General features: G+C 37.8%; 2 long non-coding RNA genes across 2 annotated transcripts; both read left to right on the forward strand.

Annotated features, from left to right (window-relative positions):
- The first annotated feature begins 7,525 nt into the window (after positions 1-7,525).
- Positions 7,526-9,905, forward strand: LOC147755611 (uncharacterized). Its single transcript, XR_015328367.1, has 2 exons — positions 7,526-7,993; positions 8,163-9,905. It is a non-coding gene; the product is annotated as an uncharacterized LOC147755611 (long non-coding RNA).
- Positions 9,906-13,365: 3,460 nt separating this feature from the next.
- Positions 13,366-22,884, forward strand: LOC147755612 (uncharacterized). Its single transcript, XR_015328368.1, has 2 exons — positions 13,366-21,070; positions 22,076-22,884. It is a non-coding gene; the product is annotated as an uncharacterized LOC147755612 (long non-coding RNA).
- Positions 22,885-22,905: the final 21 nt, after the last annotated feature.

Consider the following 22,905-nt stretch of genomic DNA (forward strand, 5'->3'; position numbering starts at 1 on the left):
TCCTCTCAAAAGTATTTTTTTTGAGGATCCTAAAGCCTTGATGCACAGATTATCCGCTATTTTGGAATAGAGAGTATTTGTTGACTATCGGCTCGCTTCAGTATGCACTAAAAGTTAGTTTTCTCCTGTTCCCTGCATCTTCCGCACTTTTTCGGCTTTTCCGATTGTTGGATTTTGCAGAAGTTTAAACTATTACCATCTAAATTCACTGCAGTTTTTATAATGTAGATTGCATTTGAGCTAGATCTGAACGAGTTTCCATGTGCCACCATCCATATGCCAACTATTGGTTATACGTACACAATTAATTTAACAGCTTTACGCAGAGTTACGAACGGATTTTTTTAAATTAACTTATCATTTATTTGAGGCGAGAATAAAAGAAAAGCAAATGGTAGCCGCACTGAGTAAAAAGTTCGCCAATCGCGGAATTGTTCTTTCGGAATACTAAAAACAAAATAACAGAATTGCAACTTTTAGTGAAATCGATACGTATAATGAATAGCATTAAATTTTAGAGAAAATTACTGCCAACCCTTCGAAAAAGCTATTTTCTCATGGAATCTTCACAGTGTTTTTGTGGGATGTTTTTGGTCTTCTAAAAATGTCTTCATTTCTTACTCGTAGTTGTTGGCTTCTGTTCATTTAGTAGATACGAATCACCGTAGCCGCTCCCTGCTGGTTCTAAATTGAGTTTACGTTTCACAACCCACTTAGTTCGTTCAGTTCACTAGCCATACTGCAAACTTTGACTTCAGAAGGGATCCTGCCTCTATTGTATCACACATCTGCAATTACGTAGACGTGACAAACATTCACCGTCCAGCTTCGGACGGTAGATGTTTAATGCGAAAAATTAATTTCTAAATTAAATTTCTAAAATTAATTTAATAGGCCGACTAACGAAACAATGAGCAAGTGAGAATTTTTTTTTTTTTTTTTTTGAGTAAAAAACGAAGCCTGGGCCTTTCCGGTCATATAATTTCATGAGCCATAAGTTTGAACTTGGTGTATGTGTAAATTTAAGCTTGTTACTTAAGTTGGGGCATGCAAGTATAAACAAAAGTATTTTGACCCAGGCCTGTAAAAATACTCTACTAAACACCACTTTTTGCACTCAATTTTCAATACATTCTTATTTTATACGCATCGTTGTTAGCTTGGACTTCTTTCGTCATAGCGATCTACTATCTACGCCAGCAAGTCTTTGCGTGATTTGGCGGTTATCTAACTAAAGAGGCTACGAGACAAAGTATATTAAGCAATCAACCCGCAGGTCACTCCACTTTAGAATCAGTCAATATTTTTCGCTGTATATTGAGACACACGATATTAAAGAGCGTCTTTGTCGTATCCTGCAGGCACTTAACACACATCTGACTGTATCATAAAGGTAAAAAAACTTCTTGCTAGAATTAACTAAAAAGTTGCCTGCAGCTCTCTGTGCTATTTCCCTGTACAGTTCGATTCTAAATCGTGTATAGACGATATTAAGTTTACTATCCCAAACTTGTGAAACCAAAAGATATGTTGTGGAACGGGGTTCTGCAGTTTTAGCACTCATTGCACCTCTATTCATTTGAGAGCTTGAACTCAGATAGATCAAGTTGTCCTTGTTGCTGAGTTCAACCAGTGACAGGTAAATAAACGTGGTATTAAGTAATAATCATGTTAATTAACAGAAATACTCGGGTCCTTTATAAACTATTGAACAAGAGGGAGCTTGTTGTGTCAGGTGCGCTGCATTTAGCACAATACATGTCCTGGTTTAAACCAATGCTGACCGCTAAATGAGAATATCTAATGTTTTAAAATAGGGCCCTGGCATTATTAGCTGCCACCGTATCAATCGGTTTTCAGCCGTTCTTATTGAGCGTTAATAACAAAGCCGGGTTTAAAATGGTCCACTGTTAAATATTGACTGTATTCAAAACGATATCAGGAAAAAGATACTTTGATCACAAGACGTAAACCCTAGTGGCTTCAGGCTATAAGGGTGCCCGTCATAGCTTCATGGATGACGAATTTGCCTGCTAATCTTTAGCACACGTTGTGGTTTTTTCTTCGAACGAAGTCCGGGTTCGAACTTCACTTTGTGTTGAGAGCCTATTGACGTACGACAACAACAATCGAACTTCCTTCTTCGTTTGACCCGCAGATCAGGTCAAGCAAGCACATTTCAAGGAACCGTTATGGTATATCAATTTCGAATTCGACAGTATCTTTTTTTCAGTTAGATACAATAAGTATTCCAGGCCCGGGACCACTGTTAAAATTGGAAACCCACAAATATGTACAAAGGATATGTGTGAATATTCGATGGCCGATGAGAGTATCCTTCGCTGTCATGCCGAGTGGAAAGTAACTTGGATCGGCCCGATACCGCGTGCCCACTAAACTTGGGCACGTATGAATCTTGGGCTCCAGTCTTGAAATGGGTAGATTTGTTTGGTCAGATACATTGTTTACTGCAGTGCCTACGTGGAACTCCTTTTAGCTCGATCGTTCTTCTAGCTCGACCGTTCAAAATCTGCTAACCACTGTCTATTTTTGATTTTGGTCGCCAAATTCTCTCGATAGAGGTTCATGCTTTTATGTTTACAATTTGATTTATGACCATATGTCATCCTCACAACAATGTTTCCTTGTAACTTGTACCTGTACATAAGTGATGACGAAATCCAAAAGCCTTATTTTTATTATCATCTACTTCCGTCGTGTGTTTCGTTTATTTTTTAACCACTTCAATTCGCTCGCATATATATATATATATATAATGTACAATCAACACTTGGATAAATTTAATTTATTATTTATTTAATTTATTTAATTAAATTTTATTTATTTATTATTTCTTTGCTCTGTCCTCTAATTTTTATTTCGTTTTTCATTTTAATACTTTCATTCCGACAATCTATCTAATTATACCTCATTTAAATAATTATTATAACCCTATTTTACTATTATTATATATTACTAATTACTATTATAAATTTTAATAGTTATTTATCTCAAGTGTTCATATTTATGCTACTCTCTTTTTTTTTGTAATCAGTGTTAAACTTAAAGGTACACTATCTGTAGATGGTTAGTGATTATTTGAAGATCATCGATATATAAAGTTACATAGATAGGTTAAACAAGGCTAGTGGATAGTTGCGTAGACGGCATTGTAGCAACTGCGAGCAAATATTAATGGATTGATGTCAACTAGTATTTCTAGTATTTCACCTCACAATCATTTGGTGTTCGATGTTAAAAACCATCAATCGGCACTTGTAAAACAGGGTACTAATAGACACCTGCAGTACACCTATCTGCAACGATTCCTTGACGGAGTAATGGCAAACATGGATATATAACATTGGTATATATCAGTTCAGTCCTAAAATTCATTCTGTATCATTATTTTGCCTGTTACACAATAACATGTGGAGTGTCCGGTCCGTACATATCCATTGCAGGCAAACAAACACAATGTCCTGATATATGCGCAATTTGTTTCATTTTATATTTAACGTGGGCTCCCATCAAAGCGATTGCTGCTAGCTCATGGTTTTAAAAGAAATTAACATTTAGCAGATTTTTAGTACGCTATTCCATTTGTATATCAGGCGATGGTCTCGATCGTTCAGTAACTTTAGCAGTGACGTGTAACTTTCGTGTTGTACCAACTACATCGACAAGCTTAACGAAAGGTACGTGAGTTAGCGATGCTTCTTAAGAGAACGTCGACACTAAACCTCGTTTATATATTATTTAAAGATTTTTCCCTTCCGCTATATGTGTTTGTCTATTTTGCCGGAGCGGTTTAATAACCCTATGCATAAAGTATACTAAACGTGGCTCTAAACATAGGGATTATACACCCGTAGGGAAATTTCAGTTTATTTTTGTTCTTTTCATGTGTCTTTTGGCCCTAATTCAATCCATCCTACAGAATTATTATTAATACTTAATATAAAATAATTCAATTTAAGGCATACAGGACAACTAAAATAATCTAAATAGGATCTAGAATTACTGACTACGTTATGTTAGTGAATAAGTTACATTAGAGGAGATCATTGAAATGGACGGTTTGATTTCGTAGGGCCGCGGCAGCCACTGGATAATGTCTGGAATAGTTCCGAAATAAAAATAACAACATCGTCGACCGATCTAGTTATGGTAACTGTAGCCGTATTGAGATATCTATCTTTATAACTAACAAGTGAAAACTGCAACCTGCCAAAATCAGCCCCCTTTGCCCGTACGCTTTTATTTTTTATAGCTTAATTAGTGTTAAATATTTCTATTCTGTACAAATTGAAAAATATGACTTGTAACTTATACTTATTACTTGGATCACCGTTTTCCGGAGCACAAAATGGCTTATTTTCACAAAACCGCAACGTTTACTTTGAGGGCAATACTCCGAAGTAACATTTCCAAAATAAAGTTTTTTACCTTTAGCATCAAGGACTTGTTACATTACGAGTCTAACCGGAAAGGGCTCCACTGATCTTAGCTGGGCCTTTTTTTTAATCGACCGCTAGTAACTTCAGATTAACAGATATCCACGTTTCTTTAGTTCTTTGTTTTTTGTATTCTGGAAATAATTTTTTTGTCAATTTCGAAACTGGAACCAGCGTGATAATGTGTTTGCTAGTTACGGTTGGCATGGCAACAGCTAGACCACCTCGCCCCTACTTTGAGCGCTGCTTATCATGCACTGCCAGTTAGTTACAAAGTGCGTATCTCGGGAGACTGTTTATGCGATAAATTTGTGCTGTACAATGACTTGATCATCTCGGGCCAGAGGTGGAGGTCGCCTGTACTTGACATTCTGATACCGTGATGTACTTCTGTTCGGGTACATCGAAAACAGAGAAAGTCTAATGCAATACAATCCGCGCGAAAACTTTTAAGGTGGATAAAAATTTGCCGGTATGTGAGTTATGCCCATCAGGTTCGAATTTTGTCACGGGGCTCTTCTGGTACGCCTGGGCAGATTTTCAACACAGCCAGTAAACGTCAGTCCTGTGAAGTCTCTAATGTACGACCCCAACCTCATCATCACAGCTTGGACCCTAGGCCTTCTAGGACCTTTGCAAAGCAGCACGGAAGAAGCATATCATACATTTCATTCTACCATTGGGAAAAACAAAGTAGTACAACTGTTGTTTCTAGCTGTGCAGGGCTACGTTTATGGGGGTGCTTGCTATAGGCATTCAAGGGAAAGTTGCCGTTCCGAAAAAAAGAAAGCTATATCAAAAGATAATCGTCTAGCAAAAAATGGCGAATTCACCCCTATATAACCTTGAGAAGTAAAGGCACACGAATAAAGTAGAGGTTGGTGGGGCCTGAGTTAGCACGTCAGGACAACTCAGCTGGAAGGATATTGTCCTGGTTTCAAAGCAAATTAAGATGTTTTGTTTTGAATTTCATTCGACAACAAAATTAGTCTAGAAAGGCCGCTATAACGCTAGTGTAATTGCAGTATAGATAGATCTTGCTTCGGAACTAAGTAATGGAAGTGTCTTTGTAGGTAAACACAATCAAGGAATACTTTTTTTAAAAGAGTTCTCGCATTTTGAAAGCAAGTTATCTACCATTATTAGTCGAGAATTGATAGCTTTCACTTGTTAACATCGAATTAAACAACAATTTTCGGGTGACCGTAACAGCTTTTCCTAGTTACAGAGATCGCTCTAGGTCTAATTTGGCCACATTTGTATAGAGGATGTAGATATAATGGCCCACAAAATCAGGATTGTCTCTTACGAGATTTTAAATCTCGTACTAAAATAAGGATTCGTATCTTCTATTTCTTCGTAAGTTAAAGCATTCATATGGTAAAGCTTCCAGATACCTTACGGTGTGTACATGGTTCTCCAGTCGTTCGTTCGTTGTTGTACTACGACTCAATTTTTTCTTTGGTCTAAATCATGCCGATACCCTAAAAATCATTCAATAGTTTAATCACGGCTGCTTGCGATATATTTATCATTACCATTAAAATATTTATTAAGTCTAGATTTAATATTTGGATCTTATCGACATAAATTATCTTTTTGATTTTTTTAGTAAATAAAGTTTGCCTTCATAAGCTAATTCGCTAATGTGTAAGCGTTATTCATCTCATTATTCTTAAGCACGACATCACCTGGATCGTTAGTTCCGGAATAGTTAGCGGCACACGTCGCTATATCGGGAATACGGGGCAAAAACTAACCCCACTACCGCTGAACCCAAACAGACCCCTTCTTGCTTATATGTTACAGCTATTTCGACCATACTGGATGAATGTGGCACTTTTTAGAGTTCTCCCACTTCAAGTTGTTCAACTCGTGCATATTCCGGCGCAAACAGTCAATTTTGTTGGGTCTGAAACGGTCCGTTTGTATTCCAGTCAGCAATAAATTGGTAGACTGGCCTTCTTAAAGAAGGTTCTGTGACGGAACGACTCAAGGAAGAACGGTGTGCCTTTTTTTAAGCCAGTATGTTTTGTTGTTCAGGGAGATTATAGTTTGGCATAGACAAACTTATATATACATCTGTCAATGCTTCTCAAAATCGATTTCTCTTTATTACTGAGCGAAAGTTACTCAATCTCGCGAACTTCAACAGGCGTTTTGCCATAATAAGCAGTTAAACGCGCGTCTGCTACGGTCGCCCAGTAGGCAGCTATACTATCACGGCTCGATAATCTTATTTCTTAAGCAACTCCGACTCAATCATGTCCAAGCTTCCTGAAGTATATGGATTTCGCCCCAAAAAGTAGGCCAGTAATCATCTAAGGCCGTTGCCCGGCTTGGTAATTTAATAGTTAACTCAAATGCATTTCCTTTGCCCTATATCGTATCTAGTGGCCTACCAATGTGTTGAATTTGAAAATTATTTATAGGATACCACCAGCCTAGTCTATGTTCTAAGATGAGCATGGACACACGGTTCGTTTCGTGCGGGGAGCCAGTCGTATGTCTGATGGAGTGCCTCACAGCATTACCGGACGTAAAACACGGAACATGGATACCAGCGGCCTCAAGCTTTCGGGTTTCAAAGCGGTACTGACTAATAGAATACAGACCTCACTGTTTTATATTATATTATAGCAATATTATACAGCAATTATAGAGGAGCTCTTCGATGCCCGAAAACAACACAATTGAAGTTCGAACTTTTCGCAGTGAAAGATTAAAAAGGTCACTTAAGCGATCGGTAAGAACGAAAAATCAGCATTTGTCGGATTGCCCTATAAAAGTATATTAAGACAAACATTAATCAACATCATCTGGATCGATGCTATTCTGAATGAATGGCATAGATTTATTCAGAATATGGAATCGTTTGTAATTGCTCTTAGTTTTTACGAACGAAGAACGGAGCGTGTGCCTTTATTGCCGAAGACAAGCTTAGTTCCTTAGGGCATGCTTGCGGGGGGACACTACGGGAGGCTATAGCTATTTATCGAAATGCAGGTAGAATGTTCATAATATCTTTGCTTTTTCCTTCGATACGGTCATTTTGAGACAATTAAACATTTTTCTGTAGAAAAAAGGGGCGGTGCTTCTCTCGACCAGATGACGGCGCATCGAAAAATTGAACTTTTCCCGCCACTGTTGTAATCCACTGTCGACATTCAAAAAATTAAACTTTTCCCGCCACTGTTGTAATCCACTGTCGACATTCAAAAAATTAAACTTTTCCCGCCACTGTTGTACTCCACTGTCGACATTCGAAAAATAGTATTTGTCGTCCGTTTTAAAACATCACATACTACGTATCAGAGAGGGAAAATTTTCTAAAGTAATAAGTTAGTTTACAGGTTATCGATAGCGATGACATTTTAGACGCGATGCAAGAATCGTACATTTTTCTCATATCTTCCATTTCTTATCTTACAAAATACGAGGAAAGTTCTTATTGGCAAAAACCGTGCCATATATGCATATGTACATGGCAGGATTTCGCATGGACTACAATGATTCCAGCTCATATCAAATTTAAAGTAAGTATGGTCTAATTCAGTAAGTAACTTAGTCAAGTATCGAATGATATTATTTTATGAACTAATCAATACTGTGAGTCAGCTGTAACCAGTATATATGTAATATGTAATAATGGTAACTTTTCAATCGTTGATATCGTTGAATCTATCGTGAATCCGTTGTCTCTAGCCACTTGAGCGGCCTTGCACCTCTTCGCCTGTCCGCTACTGTGAATCCTTAGGACAGAGCATGTACGACCGCCGTTTAATGTCCAGAAGATGTCAGTTGGCGAAATATAATTCTACCGCAGCTAAGACTAAGTAAAATGCCATACTAGACAAAGGTACACGGCGACCGATTACTAAAACTGGTACCTTATGCCTGACGGCACGAAATTCATTACGAAGGTGTCTGTGTCACCGTGGGCATCTGGGATAGACGTACTCCGAATAGCCGTCATTGTGTATTTGAAGCACGTTTGCATGGCAAATGTCGTTGGGCCGTCAGTGTACAAATGCAAGACTTATGAAACCGCTGCATGAAGTAAAGCTTACCATGATATGAGAATGTTTTTAAGATAGCCAGTTGCGCGCCACGTAACTTTAAACCGTCTCTCTTATTAATGTTTTGGTTTTTGAATGGTTAAAATAAAGGTAGTATCATAGGAAACATCAATTCGCAATGTGGAAGGACTTGAGCTGATATTAATATGTAACATTCATAGTCATATTTTAAAGGCATGTACGTTTCAAGAGGGACGCTTAAACAATATCGCCTTTCAAAGCTGTCGTGTTTGGGTTTAAAATTAAGGACCTATTGATTGTTTTGTTTTATTAGAGTTTGTTTTCTTACGTGTAGTAAAAGAAATAATTTAATCAATGAACACTGGCATATGTGTGCCTTTTTTTTTTTAAATGTAGGGCTAAAACTATTTACGTTTTTAACTTTGACCAAACATATTTAGCGATACGCACATTCAAACTGTATAGGCAGGATATTCGGTCGTTACGTCATGCTGTGTCAGAGCCACCCGCACAAAACCGACCAGAGGCGTATCAATCAGAATAATCAGATATTGCATTTTATCTTCATTTATATATTTTTAATTAAAATTAGTTTCAATTATAGGGAAGATTGAAGCGACTAAGTCATCAGCAGTGGCGCCAGTTTTATTAGTACCGTTCCGCCACCTTCTTTGCTTACGCTTGTGCTAGAACCTTGGCTTCAGAATCATTCGTCGCTTTTTTGTTCAAAACCTTTTTCAGTCAATAAAAAGAACCTCACAGGGTGACAAGTACGAGTGTAGGTATAGTCATCCGAGAGATGCGGTGAATCAGTCAACCTTTCTTAAACACTTCACCTCAGAAAACCAAGGGATTCTGTTAACCAAAACATTGGCTACTACAAAGCCTGCGATATTTTTCCAGATGTACACAAATTCCATTTTAAAGGGCAATAAAGTCGCTCCTAATGTGGAGCGTAAATAATAATAATATTTCGCTGCGTTTTCTTGAGTATTAGGTTTTCAAGAGCGGTATGTTAGCTTTGCCTGTGTCGATTTAGCCGCTATCAAACCCGCAGATACGCACGAAATCTAAGAAAGTTTCGAGCTTTTTTGTGCAATACCACCGTTAAGCGTTGCCTTAGACGGGTGACTCCTAGCATGACACAAAATGCACAAAGCCGGCCTCCAACCTAGGCCACCTCACGTATCCCTAGGTTTAAATGCAAACATGTTACCCACTGCACCATTACGGACAGAGAGACAACGAGGCAATCAACAGGGACCATCAAATATACGAAATGACTTCGTTGGACACATTCTAACGGTTTACAGCGTTGGCTAGGACAGGTAATGCACCAGTGATGAATTAGCTATAGACAGATGTGGTCACGAATAAAGAGGCACGTTATGCAGAGACGTTATAAAGAGGCAGAGAGGTTATGTTTGTATTTGGTGCATGCAGGAAATACTGGGGTACAGAAAGTAGTTCCGTGGTTTAAAATGTACTTTTTACATACTAAACATACTTGAATATGCGCCAGAATAATGTGTGGGCAAACCTTTTGACGTTTGTTGCTCCTGTTCAGCCACGAAAAAGCGATTCAAATGCTCCAAAAAAACACAGGCCAAGAAAAGGAGAAACATACCCGTACGGGACAAGCAGCCGACATTTCGTTACAATTATTTTCCGATAATCCAATATGTTTGCGTAATTAAAGATTATCCTTATCTATTTATATCTCAGACATTAGTAAAACTCTCTTTGTTTGTCCATATGTCCAAAACGATTTCTTAGAGTAGTTGAATCGGTACCATCCAGAACAGAGCTGCGCATGAGATAGAATGGATCGGTTAAACGCTTTACGTCCGATAGAGCGTAACCTGCATTTGGACAAATTAGTCGGTTTTTTGCAATCAATGCACTTTTTTGTGGTCTTTTCTGCAGTGTTCGTTTATACGTGTCGAATCCTTATATAGAGGTTTATGTGGAGCGAATCGTTCTTGGTAGCAATCGAAAGCTCCCGCCCAGTTGGAGAAAACACGATATAGTTTCTCTCAGTTTTCAGGTTGAAAATGTTCCCCGACAATCAAAAACTTTTTTCCTTGATGCCGACCTTGACAGGCTAAGTACAAATTTAATGCACCTTCGTTTTGCTGAAATTGATATTTGGGCGTGAAAAAGGTTAAAAGCCAAATGTAGTAGCTTCTTCTGTTTGGTGACGCTGGAATAAACATTTTCTACATGGCAGTCGGTGTAGGAGAGCTATTTCTTGATGTCAATCGAAAGCTCTGGATAAGCCGAATCGAACTGCAAAACATAGTCATATACCTAGGTCGGAGTCTTCGGCTCAAAAACGTTGTTTCATATGTGAAAATTCAACATGATACTTATGTAAAGGGAGTTCTTCTCGATGTCGGTTAAGAAATCTTGATAAGCCCAATAAAGATGCAATAAATATATCAAAAATACGAGAAAAAATCGCAAAAACCTTGTTGGCCGTGTTAGATCGTCCATGTAATAATCGGGAGAGAATGCGTTTCAAGCCGTCTATTCCTGGCAAATTCCTGATAAACGTTAATTGGAAAGTTCAAGTGGAAAATGTAAACTTAATTTCCATACAACTCCTCCTCGACTAATTTTTAGTGAAAATGCCAAAAAATCAGAATTTTTATTAATAAACAGAAACCAAAAAGATGAGAAAGCCTTGAGATTTGGTGAAGTTTCAGAAGTACAGTCAATAATCCATCAGTTGGAATAATTATGGAATGTTTGTCATCGATTCATAAAGCAGAAAGGTAAAATGTTAATACCTAGGTAATTTTCTGAGAATCGATACGCTAAACAAAATGTATCAGTCGAAACCAATGTACCCCCATATCATATATATCTTCATTTAAAAAAAATGCTTAACTACTCATTACAAAAAAAAAAAAAAAAAAAAAAAAATGGAAAGACATCAGTCATGTCCACGGCGGGCAACACAAAATTGGTTTCCGCCGCCTCGTTATCTGAACTAGAGCTGGGCATTGGATAGAGCCAATTGACTTTCTCTTAGAAGAAATTTATGTTTAATTCTATAGAACTTAATGTAAATTGGGTAGATGTTTTGTTTTTCGTGCTGCTTACCCTTTTTAGGTGTTTATTTTGCACTATTCTCCTATGAGAAAGCTGTAAGAGCTAATGTAGGTTGTGTCTTGAAGGGGCTTTGAAGAGAATTTTTTCCAGTGGCAAAATGGTAGCCAAATGTTTATGTGGAGGTCTATGCAGAGTTGTTCCTTGCGCCAATTGAAAGCTCTCGATGAGCTAAATCAAAATGCTACACATATCTTTATATCGAAACCTTACCTTTCAGGTTAAAAATGTCCCTCGAACAGCGAGAGCATAACGTGACGTTCTGTGGTCGTTCCTTGACGCTAATCGATAGATTCTGACGAGTTGAACAAAGAAGTATATGTCCCTATACATAAAATGGATATATGGCGGGAAATTCATTAAAGTCCTATTTAGAAGTTCGCTTCGCCCATGTGAGGGTGGGTTGAAGATGCGTTCCGATCTACATTTGTTATTTCTGTTAGACGTCAATTAGAACGTTGTGACAAAAATTTTTAATCAAAGATTTACTAAAATGTCAAAATACCTTTTCTTTGCAAAGTACTACTTCAATTCTTCACATCAATCAGTAGATAAGTCGACTTTAATGATATCCCAAGACTAATTTTGATTAATTGTAATTTGTGTAATCGTTTGTTTTTTTCAGAATTTTGATCCTTAATCTTCGGTAAGGTCGCAGGAACAGAATTAATAGGCCAGCGGATTCTATCAACAGCGACGTCTATTAACAGCTCGCTTTTGCATTATCAGTATTTTTTCCATCGTAACCCTTATATATTGATATATTTTGCAAATTATCGTTTTATCGAAGATAAAAAAACTCTTCTCAAAAATGCGATTAATTTAAGTTAGTTTGGCTTGGAAACGGTTGCCTAACAAAGCTCCCGCCTAAATTTTGCAAAAAAAATCCCGCTTAAAGTAGTAATCAAACAATCACCAAGATCGAAATGTATCAAAGGCTCATTCTCGAATTGGACTCCTCGATCGAAACGATCATTTTCAGATTTAGATCGTAGGTTTAGGGAGACAACACAACATATACATACAAAGCTCTATATACATAAGATATTGAGATGTTTCGAATTTCTTGCTTGGAATAGGGTTAACGTAAGTAAAAAATTTCAACCCTTGTATCCCCCCTAATTTTATTAATACTTCACCACGAACGCTATACTAGAGTTTTGTTATTGATTGGTTTTGTTATTGCACTTGATTGCATAGGTCCACGAAGCATTTCAGACACATTAAGAGTCATGTGGAATGGAACAATCGTTCCTTTTCTTGCCTTTCCATTGCTTGCCAAAGATCACCAGAGATTTCGATGAATAACACGTTCTCGGATGAAGGGGAATCCTTCAGTCGGTCCGTGTCCTTAACGGATCCCTTCTGAATAAATCTAGAAGTCTGTTTCGCTGGGTGTTAAGTGCTTCTATATGATTCGCGAACAGTTTTTACAATTGGTTAACTCTCGGTTCCCGGCGCGTTTTTTGTGCGGCGTTCTTACAGACTGCAATAGATGCTTCTGTAGATTACCATATATGCATCTTTTTTTCAATGTTCAATAATTATTATTACGAAAATGCTTTTTACTAATTACAGTTACTCCAGGAAATGCCGCAAAATTTACAGATACAAAGTCTTTAAGGTGTGTTGTGCTAATTTGATCGGGTAGGAGGATACAATGTACATAAATACTGATTCAGAGCTGCTCTATACCACGAGTTCTAACTCGAAAAATTGATCAGTAAAAGGTGAGTAAGCAAAATAGACAAGGACGTACGATAGATAATTACGATAAGATCTATTCGCGACAAGTTATCTCAGGCTCTATGTCACACCGACGACCAGTTAATTCATAAATCAAAGCATTCAATCTATTGGACGATTATAACCGGCAACGTCATATTATAACTTACCATATTAATTATCTGCACGCAACTCTAAAAATATTGGAATTTTTAACGCAACAGTGATTAGATTAATCATACGGTCGCCTTGTTCTGGCTAGCTACGCTAGGTTCTCTCCTCACAATCAAAAAAAAAATTGCAGAAGTTTTTTCGACGAATTGTTTTTGCCGCTTTTCCTTCGGTGCCTATTGCTGCCATTGTTATCATTATGGTTATCATCATCAAAACTTTAGCTATCATATATAACCTATGAGACGTATGAGGGAAAATGAACATTATCTCTAATCGGCTTAAAATAACGTACAGTTTAGTATTTGATAAGCATTAACGCGTCCGATTTACTCCCTTCGATAGCAGTAGAATTTCATCAGAAAAATAGCATCATAAATCATAGCTGATCCGCGTTTAACATTCAAATTACGAGAAAAACATCTGTCTTTGGATCGATACGTTCTGTCCATGTAAGCATATAGTGAAAATGTTTTATTTTTGGCATTCTAAATAATAACAATAATATTTTGTGTGTATTAGGGCTAGGATCTTTGGATTCTAATACCATCAACTTTAGTTTATTCGTATGATGATATCTACTAAAAACTCTCAAGCAATCACTTCCGTGTGAAAAAATCACTTCACTCGTAAAGCAGAAGCGCTCGGTAACAGCAACTTCTGATGTCAATTTACTGCTTTTAAGTGCAAAATACAGAGGTGAAGCTAATTAAAAGAGAAAACAATTGGAGCCTTTTAGGCAAGCTAATGTATATGATATCTAATGGAATTACGGGACCTTGTGAGTTATTTGATGAACGCCCGAATGAAATTCAACTGAAAGAGGAGGCTTATGTTGGACGTTATTGAATAACTTATACTATAATGGCTCCGATAAAAAATAATGAAATCATAGACGTAATCGATATATAGTGTAGTGTAATACACTGGTAAAAACGAGATGTGATAATACGCTTTTGCGAAAGGTATTGTGAGCAGAAAAAAAACAATGGAAAAACTTTAAATTAAGCTATTCATTTTAAAGGATCGAATTTGTTTTGTCACGACTTTATTTGGGAAGCTACCAATAAACATTTATATAAAGTGTGAATAATTATGCGCATTTAGCAAGAATATATTGGAAGAGGAAATAAAGTCCTCCTATCGCTGTAAATAAAGCCATTATGAAAAATGGCTTCGGCCTTTATCTAACCAAGTCTAGCCTTTAGCTTTCATCTAACGGCTGATAAAAGAGAGATTTTTTTTATGCCACTGTTAGGTAGGTAGGAACACTGTCCAGTTTAAATTTTCTCGTGCATCCTTGCATGTGATTCATTGCAATTTGGCAAAAACGATTTAGAGCTGGAACTATCACCATTAGAACAAATGGATCCTGCTTTGCCGAGCTCAGTGGGTGCGGGCCCGAGTCTGATCAACGCTCGTATACGCACGCACTTGTTCTGAACGAGAAAATTCTCCAGAGAAATGAAAGAAAACCAGTGAAATTAGTTATCAATATGACTCGCTACCAAAAAAAACGAACCGCCCCATTATCATGTAGTACCAGAAAAATTTTAACCATCTAATCCATGTCAGACGCCACATCTTTTTTGTAATCGATGCAATTGCACCATTAATGAACAAGCACAGAATATACGCGTTAATAACACATTTCTATGTGCTTGTGGGTATGTTCCCAATGCAAATGCTTAGTCCAGTTGTAGGTCAGCCATCTTCAGAGCCGCGCTTACCTCCTGCGTAGGCTATAGACGCGCCAATCTCAGCGAGCCATACAGTGATTGGAATCATTGCTTTTGCCAGAACAATATTTGAGTGTACTGCGCGAAAAAACGTGATACGCCCAACTATGTCATATTTAGGTTACGTATCACAAATGAAGTACATTGTAGCCTTGGGTACAATTGGGTCTGTTATGGCTCCAAAGCAACGTTTGTTACGAGCTGTGTCTATTGCTCTTGTTTATGTTATTGATTGTTGTCTAGGTAGCATTCGGCGGAAGCTACCCGTAGTCCTGCAGACCCTTGTCTGAGTCTATCGCTAAACAAAAACGCCGTTTACGTCCCGTGGACGTAGACCGGATTTTTCTCTTATCGCCATTATGAACTTGAAATATTTCCCTCTATTTACTAATCGTAGTCGTCGTGCTCAACGTATATATGGTCACAGCTGATTTTTTAGAACTAGATCGTGACATGCTTGGTTATGCCACTTCTGCTGTTAAGAGCGTTGCGTTAATTCCATACCTTTATCATGTAAGTCGTACACGACCTTCTGCTTATGGAAGCCTGCGAAGTCCAATAGCGATCTGCTCAACGTAAATTGAGTTGATTATTAATGGCTTATATATTTTTACAAAATCAAAAGCGCGGCTATTGCAAACACTCAGCGACAGTCAACAATATGGCTCCTTACCGTTTCTACCAAAATCACTCAAATTGGAAGCGACGAAATGGTCGATTTATCCCAATTCATTCAAAGGCTTGAGAGATACGAAATTTAAGCTATCGAAGATATGGAAAATTCACCGCCAGGTTCTGAAGCTCGCACAAGACGCAATAATTGATGCCCGCTATAAAACTGGTCAATTTAGAATGACTCATATAAAAAAAAAACTATCGAAAATCTGCGCTTCTAGAATCATTTTAGGATTTATTTTTCAAATTTGGCGGTATACATTTTTTAGACATTGAGGTGCACTCTTAAACAACATTACAACTTCAACATAAGTTGGTTGTACACTTCAGTGGGCCAATGGGTGCGTGGAACGGATCGATAACTTCTATGGCTTCAACTATTTCGATATTTTTCTGGTTCAAAGTTGCGTATAATAACATTGCTTCGACGTTTCCAGGAATACATCCTTGTGGTGAATAGCTGGGTATCCTTGTTAATTATAGTGACTGATGTAATACTTATCTATGTGAACTTATCCACAACAGAACCAACCTCAACCTCTCAATTGTAAGAATACATAATATAAGTATATGCTTGCACATCCATTGTAAAAGCAATAGGATGTACATGCAAAGGCGTTCCATTATTTTGGCTACTATGCTCGTCGCTCGGTTAACACATCTTGAATCAGTCCAGCTAAAATACTTCCTCATACAACAAACAACATGTCAATGGTTTAGTGCCTTTTTTATACTGATTTGAAGTGTCGATAGGGCCTTCCTGGCACACTAGTACACAAATGTACTAAACGCCGCTAGCCAATGTCTTTTCAGGCCATTCTTCTAGAATATTTCAATAGGAAGAGCCAAAATTGACTTGGAAATAAGCGTTGGATTATTAAAGGAAAAACGATTGAAGGACGAACATGACATGCAAACTGCAAGGCTTAAGGGCACATTTCGTACTCTATGTGCCTTCTCTTTTTACGCGTATGAATTTCAACTTTTTGTTTCCTGCAGTTTTTAGAAAACAGATCGCCATCTTTGTTAACTATTCTTTCGCTGTTTCCTTTAGTCTTCCATTTGTATCAGATGTTCGAGATCTAATATTAAAAGTTGTGACCGAAAATCTTGTTTGAGCGGGGTCAAAAAACCTCCTCGCGGGAGCTTGTGGCACATGAATACTGCAATGTCCGCCCGATATATAGTGGTTTGTCCACAAGCAATAATGGACTCATATAGTATCAATAGTCTAGCTTTTGTTATCGCTTTTTCTTCTGTAAGTTGTAGGTGCTCTAGTTCAGTTTGAAACGTAATGCTGGCTTGGGTCTTGTAGAAAGGCTACAGACTACGACACAAAGTAAAGCACCTGATTATGACTACTACGCAACAGACGCCCAGAGACGCAGATCGTACGTGTCTGCTGCACAAAACAAATGAGTAATTATACTATGATAATAAAAGAGCCTATGTAATCTATACTATGTAACAATCTAGTAAGGAAATATTCTGTATTTGGCTGGTTGTTGTCAATAAACCGAACCAGTCGTCTATGACAAGCAACTGGTTTGCTAGATGGATTCCCCTTGATTTGCCCTGAATTGCTTTTCCTTACAACTTGCCCTTGTTGAATATTTTGTATGACTAAACCATCCTGCAGATTGTAAATGTCTTCACTTCTTTACCGATGCTGTTCATATTATAGCGAGAATACGTCTATTAGAGCTCCTGTAGCGTCTATTTTCAGGGACTCGAAGTTCGTCATCTACCCCTTCTATACAACACAACGATCTTCTCTTGTAACAAGTTAAACATGGCGGCTTTGTGTGATATGTCGCTATTTGCTGCGAAATAATAATTTTAATGGTTAATGCAGGTATAAAAATCTTCCGGCTTACCCAAGGAAGTGATGCCTTGGTCGCCAGTGAATTTGGCTTTCAGTAAACGTTAACCGGTTTTCGTTCCGCATTCAATCTGTTATAGCATAGGGCGGGGTTATATAGACAGCCATTTAAAAAGAATGACTTTTCGGATATACACATGGCCGCGCGCGATATTCTTTCCGATTGGCATAACTAATATAGCTGCTGAAGCTTGCTGTATCGCCAATCTGTCGGAGCCGAAGTAGTAGTCTTCGCCTTCAAATAAGAGTCAATGGGAGTAGTATGGAATATTAAATGGTATATATAATATTAAATGGCGATTTTAGGGAAATTGAAGGTATATCATTTTTGCCTGCATTATTTATGCACGCTAAACTTTGCCGTCACGACAAAATCTGCGCTTTCAACTGCCGGACATCAACAACACAAACAACAATCGAGAGACGAAACACCAGTACAGCCCATAGTATATTTTTTTTTTGTATCTATAATTTCAATATAACCCGAAGAGTCCCTCAGAGTCTTATACGAATTTGTTTTCCTTCAAATTTTCAATTGTGCGCTGTCATAGTCGCCACTTACGTCTGGTCTACGCCTACAGAAAAATGTATATATTGAGCCACCAAACGGAACTATCCTGTTATAGTCTCAAGGCCCTTCAAGCTCGGCTCTTACCGCAATGAAGTTCGACACCTAAACTTGACAGCTTTGAATGCAAATAAAAGCAAACACAGTTGACCTTCATCGCACATACAAGAAAGCCTCAAGCTGTTCGCGGTACTTTGGTATTTAACGAATGTCATGATACTGCTATTAGGCGTATGGCTACATGATCCGAAACGTAAACACGAGTATCAATATAAGTGAACATTTGACATTCTCTCAGTTTTGCGAATTATGTGGGAAGACTCGTTTGGGAAAACTACACGAACGATGCTGAGAATTTTTGATTGACATCTCCCCTATTGCCATGCCTAATAAATGAACTTATCGCGGGAAAATTGTTCCCTCTTAGTCACCGATACGTCGTGCAGTTAGCTCTGCTGTGCAAGAAGACCGCTAATAGAACGGAATCACATAACGAAGCTCCAAGAAATATCTAGAAATTAGTATTGGTATATTCTATCATTAACTACGTTATTATGGCTATTACGGTTTTCGGCGTACTGCTCACTCAGCAGTATTGTTGTTTCGTTCTTGCGCCGTAATTACAATGCAGGTTGTCATAAAGGCTGTTGATCATGGCTTAGAGGTTATTAAAAAAAAGCCTTTCCCAGGTTCACGTACTACAGTCATTACCCGCAACATTTTGCGATTCTTGTATTGAAAGCAAAAATAAATATTTAAGCCGCTTATAACCATTTCGAACTTACGAAAGCTATGACCTACTTCGGCCATCGGGTCAGACCTTATCACCTGGCGCGATAGTATCCACGATGGTTAAGCCGCCATCAGTCATCTTGGAGATCTATAGGTTCCAATATAATTCCTTAGAAATCTGCCTTTTTGAACACGTTGTCCAAAACATCGTTCATATAAACTATAGCGACTTAGGTCAATCAGGCGTTGTGCAGCGTAATTAAAAATGTCTCCCCAGTCGACCCTCGATAAGGAGCGCCTCATAGTTTCTGGCTTTGGAGGCTTTCAGGTCACTGCTACAAGAGTTTCAGCGTTGTAGCCACGCATCCTTCATATTTATCTCTCCGGCTTGGTATAAATAGCATATCTAATCTTCTAGGAGACACGCATGCCTTCCTTGGTAGGTTTCTATCGACATGATGCCTCGAGTCGTAAGCTTCTTTTCCGGCGCACAAGTTCATGCCCTTTCCCGTAAGCTCTAGGTTATTGTCTGGCCTTTGCGTTTTTCCTTCCCGTGCTTTGAGAGGCTAGCCTATCAATACGAGGTCCACGCTATTGAGCCTTCTTCTTTTGTGCGAAAATATTTATAAAAAAATATTTGACGCCTACGCTCAGGTTTGCGACGGCTAATGTGCACATGTGGTCTCTCGGATCATATCCGAACCCATTAAATGCTCGGAACTGGTTGTGCACAAGTATTCCTCATATCAGTCACGCCTCTATAGCTACATGAGATTGTTTTACCTAATGTTTAATTAAGCGATTCGGGACCATCCACTTCGCTTTCAAGCTCAATGCTTTCAATATAATGGGCTACATACCAAAGGTAATATTGTAGATATTGCTGACTAGTTACCTCGAACCACGAAAGATTCGACCTATGCCGCAATATATAAACCTGTGAGGCTACTGGAAGATAGGTATTTATTTAGATATTGTGCGGATATTAGCCCATCTAAGCTAATATGACAAATCTACAAGTGGACAAAAAAAATGGCCTACAATATCAATAACAATCTGATACTTTCGCTATTAATATAATGCTACATGGGTTCGTTCATAGCTAGATATGCATGTGTTCCGCTTATTCAATACCTCGACTATCGACTGTCGATTATTGAAAAAAAAAAAAAAAAAAAAAAAAAAAATGATAGTAACTTCCCTCAATCACCGTAATGAACAAATGATGAAATACGCTACTGGCATGTTCATTCTTTAAACTTAACTGCTTTACTTATTTATCTTGATATGTTTGAAACAACGCATCAGTTCAATAGTCCAGGCGAACAAGAAGCGTTCTCTTTTGTTTTTTCTTTTTTAACCGTTAGCGGCACTGTACCTCGTGCAGACTTCACACTACCTTTGTTTTCTTGAGGAAAAGAGTTTAGATAATCGATATTAATTACGCAATTCTTGGCTTATGTTACTAGACTTCTACTATGAGCAAACAGACTGAACCTCTACTAGAACATGGTGGTCAATATATTCCGTTTATTTAATTACAAAATAACACACAAATTGGTTTATATCTAGCCTCTAGCCGAAGTAATACAGAAGTCTTTGAAGTATTTGAGATTCATTAAAGCCACGGAAATGTATACATTTTATAGTAAATAGAGTCCCTTTCGTATTGAATGTGGTCAACCGTTTAAAGCAATACTGCATGATTATAGTAGTGCTTGTGGTACTAACTATGGTAATTAACATATATTTCTCAAGATTCGTAGACTGATCTGTCAGTGCTGAACCATGACAAGGACTTCTCCTTCTGGAGCAATATCTGTTTCAAGTTCATCCTTATCACCACCAGTTAGAACGTTCCCGGGTGCCTCTTTTCGGAAAATGCTTGTACAGAATATCTACAGCAATCGCCCTTTTAGATTCTGTCAAGTTCGGTCTTACAAACGGAATTACCGAATATAACCTAGGTGTGCCTGTTGAAATCAACACTCACATATTTTTTTTTTTATCAAGAGTGTATATAATAGTTTTGTGCCTGATCTCAAAGCCATTCACCATTATTTTATTCAGATTAGAAATTATTAAATGCGACTACGAATATTCAATTCAAACTCATATTTGCCGTCATCTCATATAAAACGAAGTTAAGGTTATTGTTATATTTTAACTTTAACATAGTTTAACTTTTTTCGTACGTTAAGTAGTTTTCTTCACCAGCAACGCGGATTAGCTGTTCATCATTATCTATTGGTTTCTAGTCAATAGAGTAGAAATAATCTAAGCTAAATTGAAATACTGTCTGTGCGCCCCGTAGTATCTGTAGGCCACGGACAATGAGCCTTTGCATAGTTCTTACTCGTAAAAATACGTCAAAATCAGAACATTATATGTTTTCGACAATTTAATGTTGTCTATAGTAACGATTGAATGTTTCTCTATATTAGATGACTGTTTAGATTTGAATGTTTAAATAGTTTTTCTCGTGAACGAATCATCATAGGGGGTCAACAGAAATAAGGGACAACCTGTATATAAAGTGGTACTTTGGCAGCTGGCAATATAACTCATAAAGATAAATTTTGTTTTCATCATTATTATTTGTTTTTATTATTATTATATTTATCATCAAGGGGATATCTCGAGAGTATTTGGCGTCTTCTTTAGCTAAAGTGATTATCTGTATAAGCAAATTTTTTTTATTTCTGTTCGGTGATTCTTTTTTGTGACGATCATTGTCAAGGTCACCGCATCCCCATAACACATCTTGCTCTTTAACAGAGCCGGCTTCGAGGTAAACGTCTTTCTAGCTGCCTCAGCCCCCTATTGACGTGTGTATATATATGCGCGTCCGCATTTCTGCTATCGTTGCTTTAATAGGCTCTTTGCACAATCAACTATGACAGCATCTTTCAGAGAACTCTGAAATCCTTGCCTTTGCTATTACGCGCGTTATTTCTTTTTCTTCGCTTCAGGCAGTGTAGGCGAAAATCTCAACGAAGCACGGTTCAAATTTTGGCGCCGTATAAAATAGTAATCTAAATCACGAGCACTGGCCATAAGTGGCTAGAGGAGACTCAGAAGCAAAAGTGAAAAGCAGTTGGGGGTAAATACGTCATCAAGGCTACAGTGAGGAGAGTTGGAGCTTTGCGTGCGAGAACAGGACGGAGACGACCCCGCTTTGTCCCACGTACTGGTCGTTCAGTGTTTAATGATGTTTGTTGGAAAAGTAGCGGTGGGCGATGCTCGAATAGGAATAGAGCGTGACGAGCCTCGTCCCCACCATATTGTCGACGTAGCAAACGTAGACATTAAACGCACATAACGAAGAACATATGATTCTTTATAAGGTCTATGCAGGAACTTTTAAAAATAATACCGCTAATAAGAGATTAACTTCCAGTATCTGAGGAGTAAAATACTGCACGCGTTTAAGATAAGACATAAGATCTACTTTTAAATTATTAAATTTGCTCAAGAACAACACAAGCCTAAATTTAATTATCTAGGTAGTCAAACAGGGCATGTCTAGCCTTGTCCGACCTTTTCATATCTATGGATTCATGAAAAGTCAATAGGTGTATATCAAGTTAAGCTGTTATTTTTGTTTATCGTTCGTTTACTATCATCAGAAAAGCTCGTTTGATCTCGGTCAGCAATGAAATTAGTTCTCTAGGTTAAATTGGCAAATGTTTCCTGTTCCCGTGGAGTCGTAATCAGTAATGGTAAATTCAACGAACTTACTGGATAGATATAAATAAAAGTAGATACTCATTGTATGATACTCAGCGTTGCTACTTGTTTT

Source organism: Varroa destructor, unplaced genomic scaffold, assembly GCF_002443255.2.
Source record: "Varroa destructor unplaced genomic scaffold, Vdes_3.0 BEIS01000005.1, whole genome shotgun sequence".
NCBI classification, from domain to species: domain Eukaryota; kingdom Metazoa; phylum Arthropoda; class Arachnida; order Mesostigmata; family Varroidae; genus Varroa; species Varroa destructor.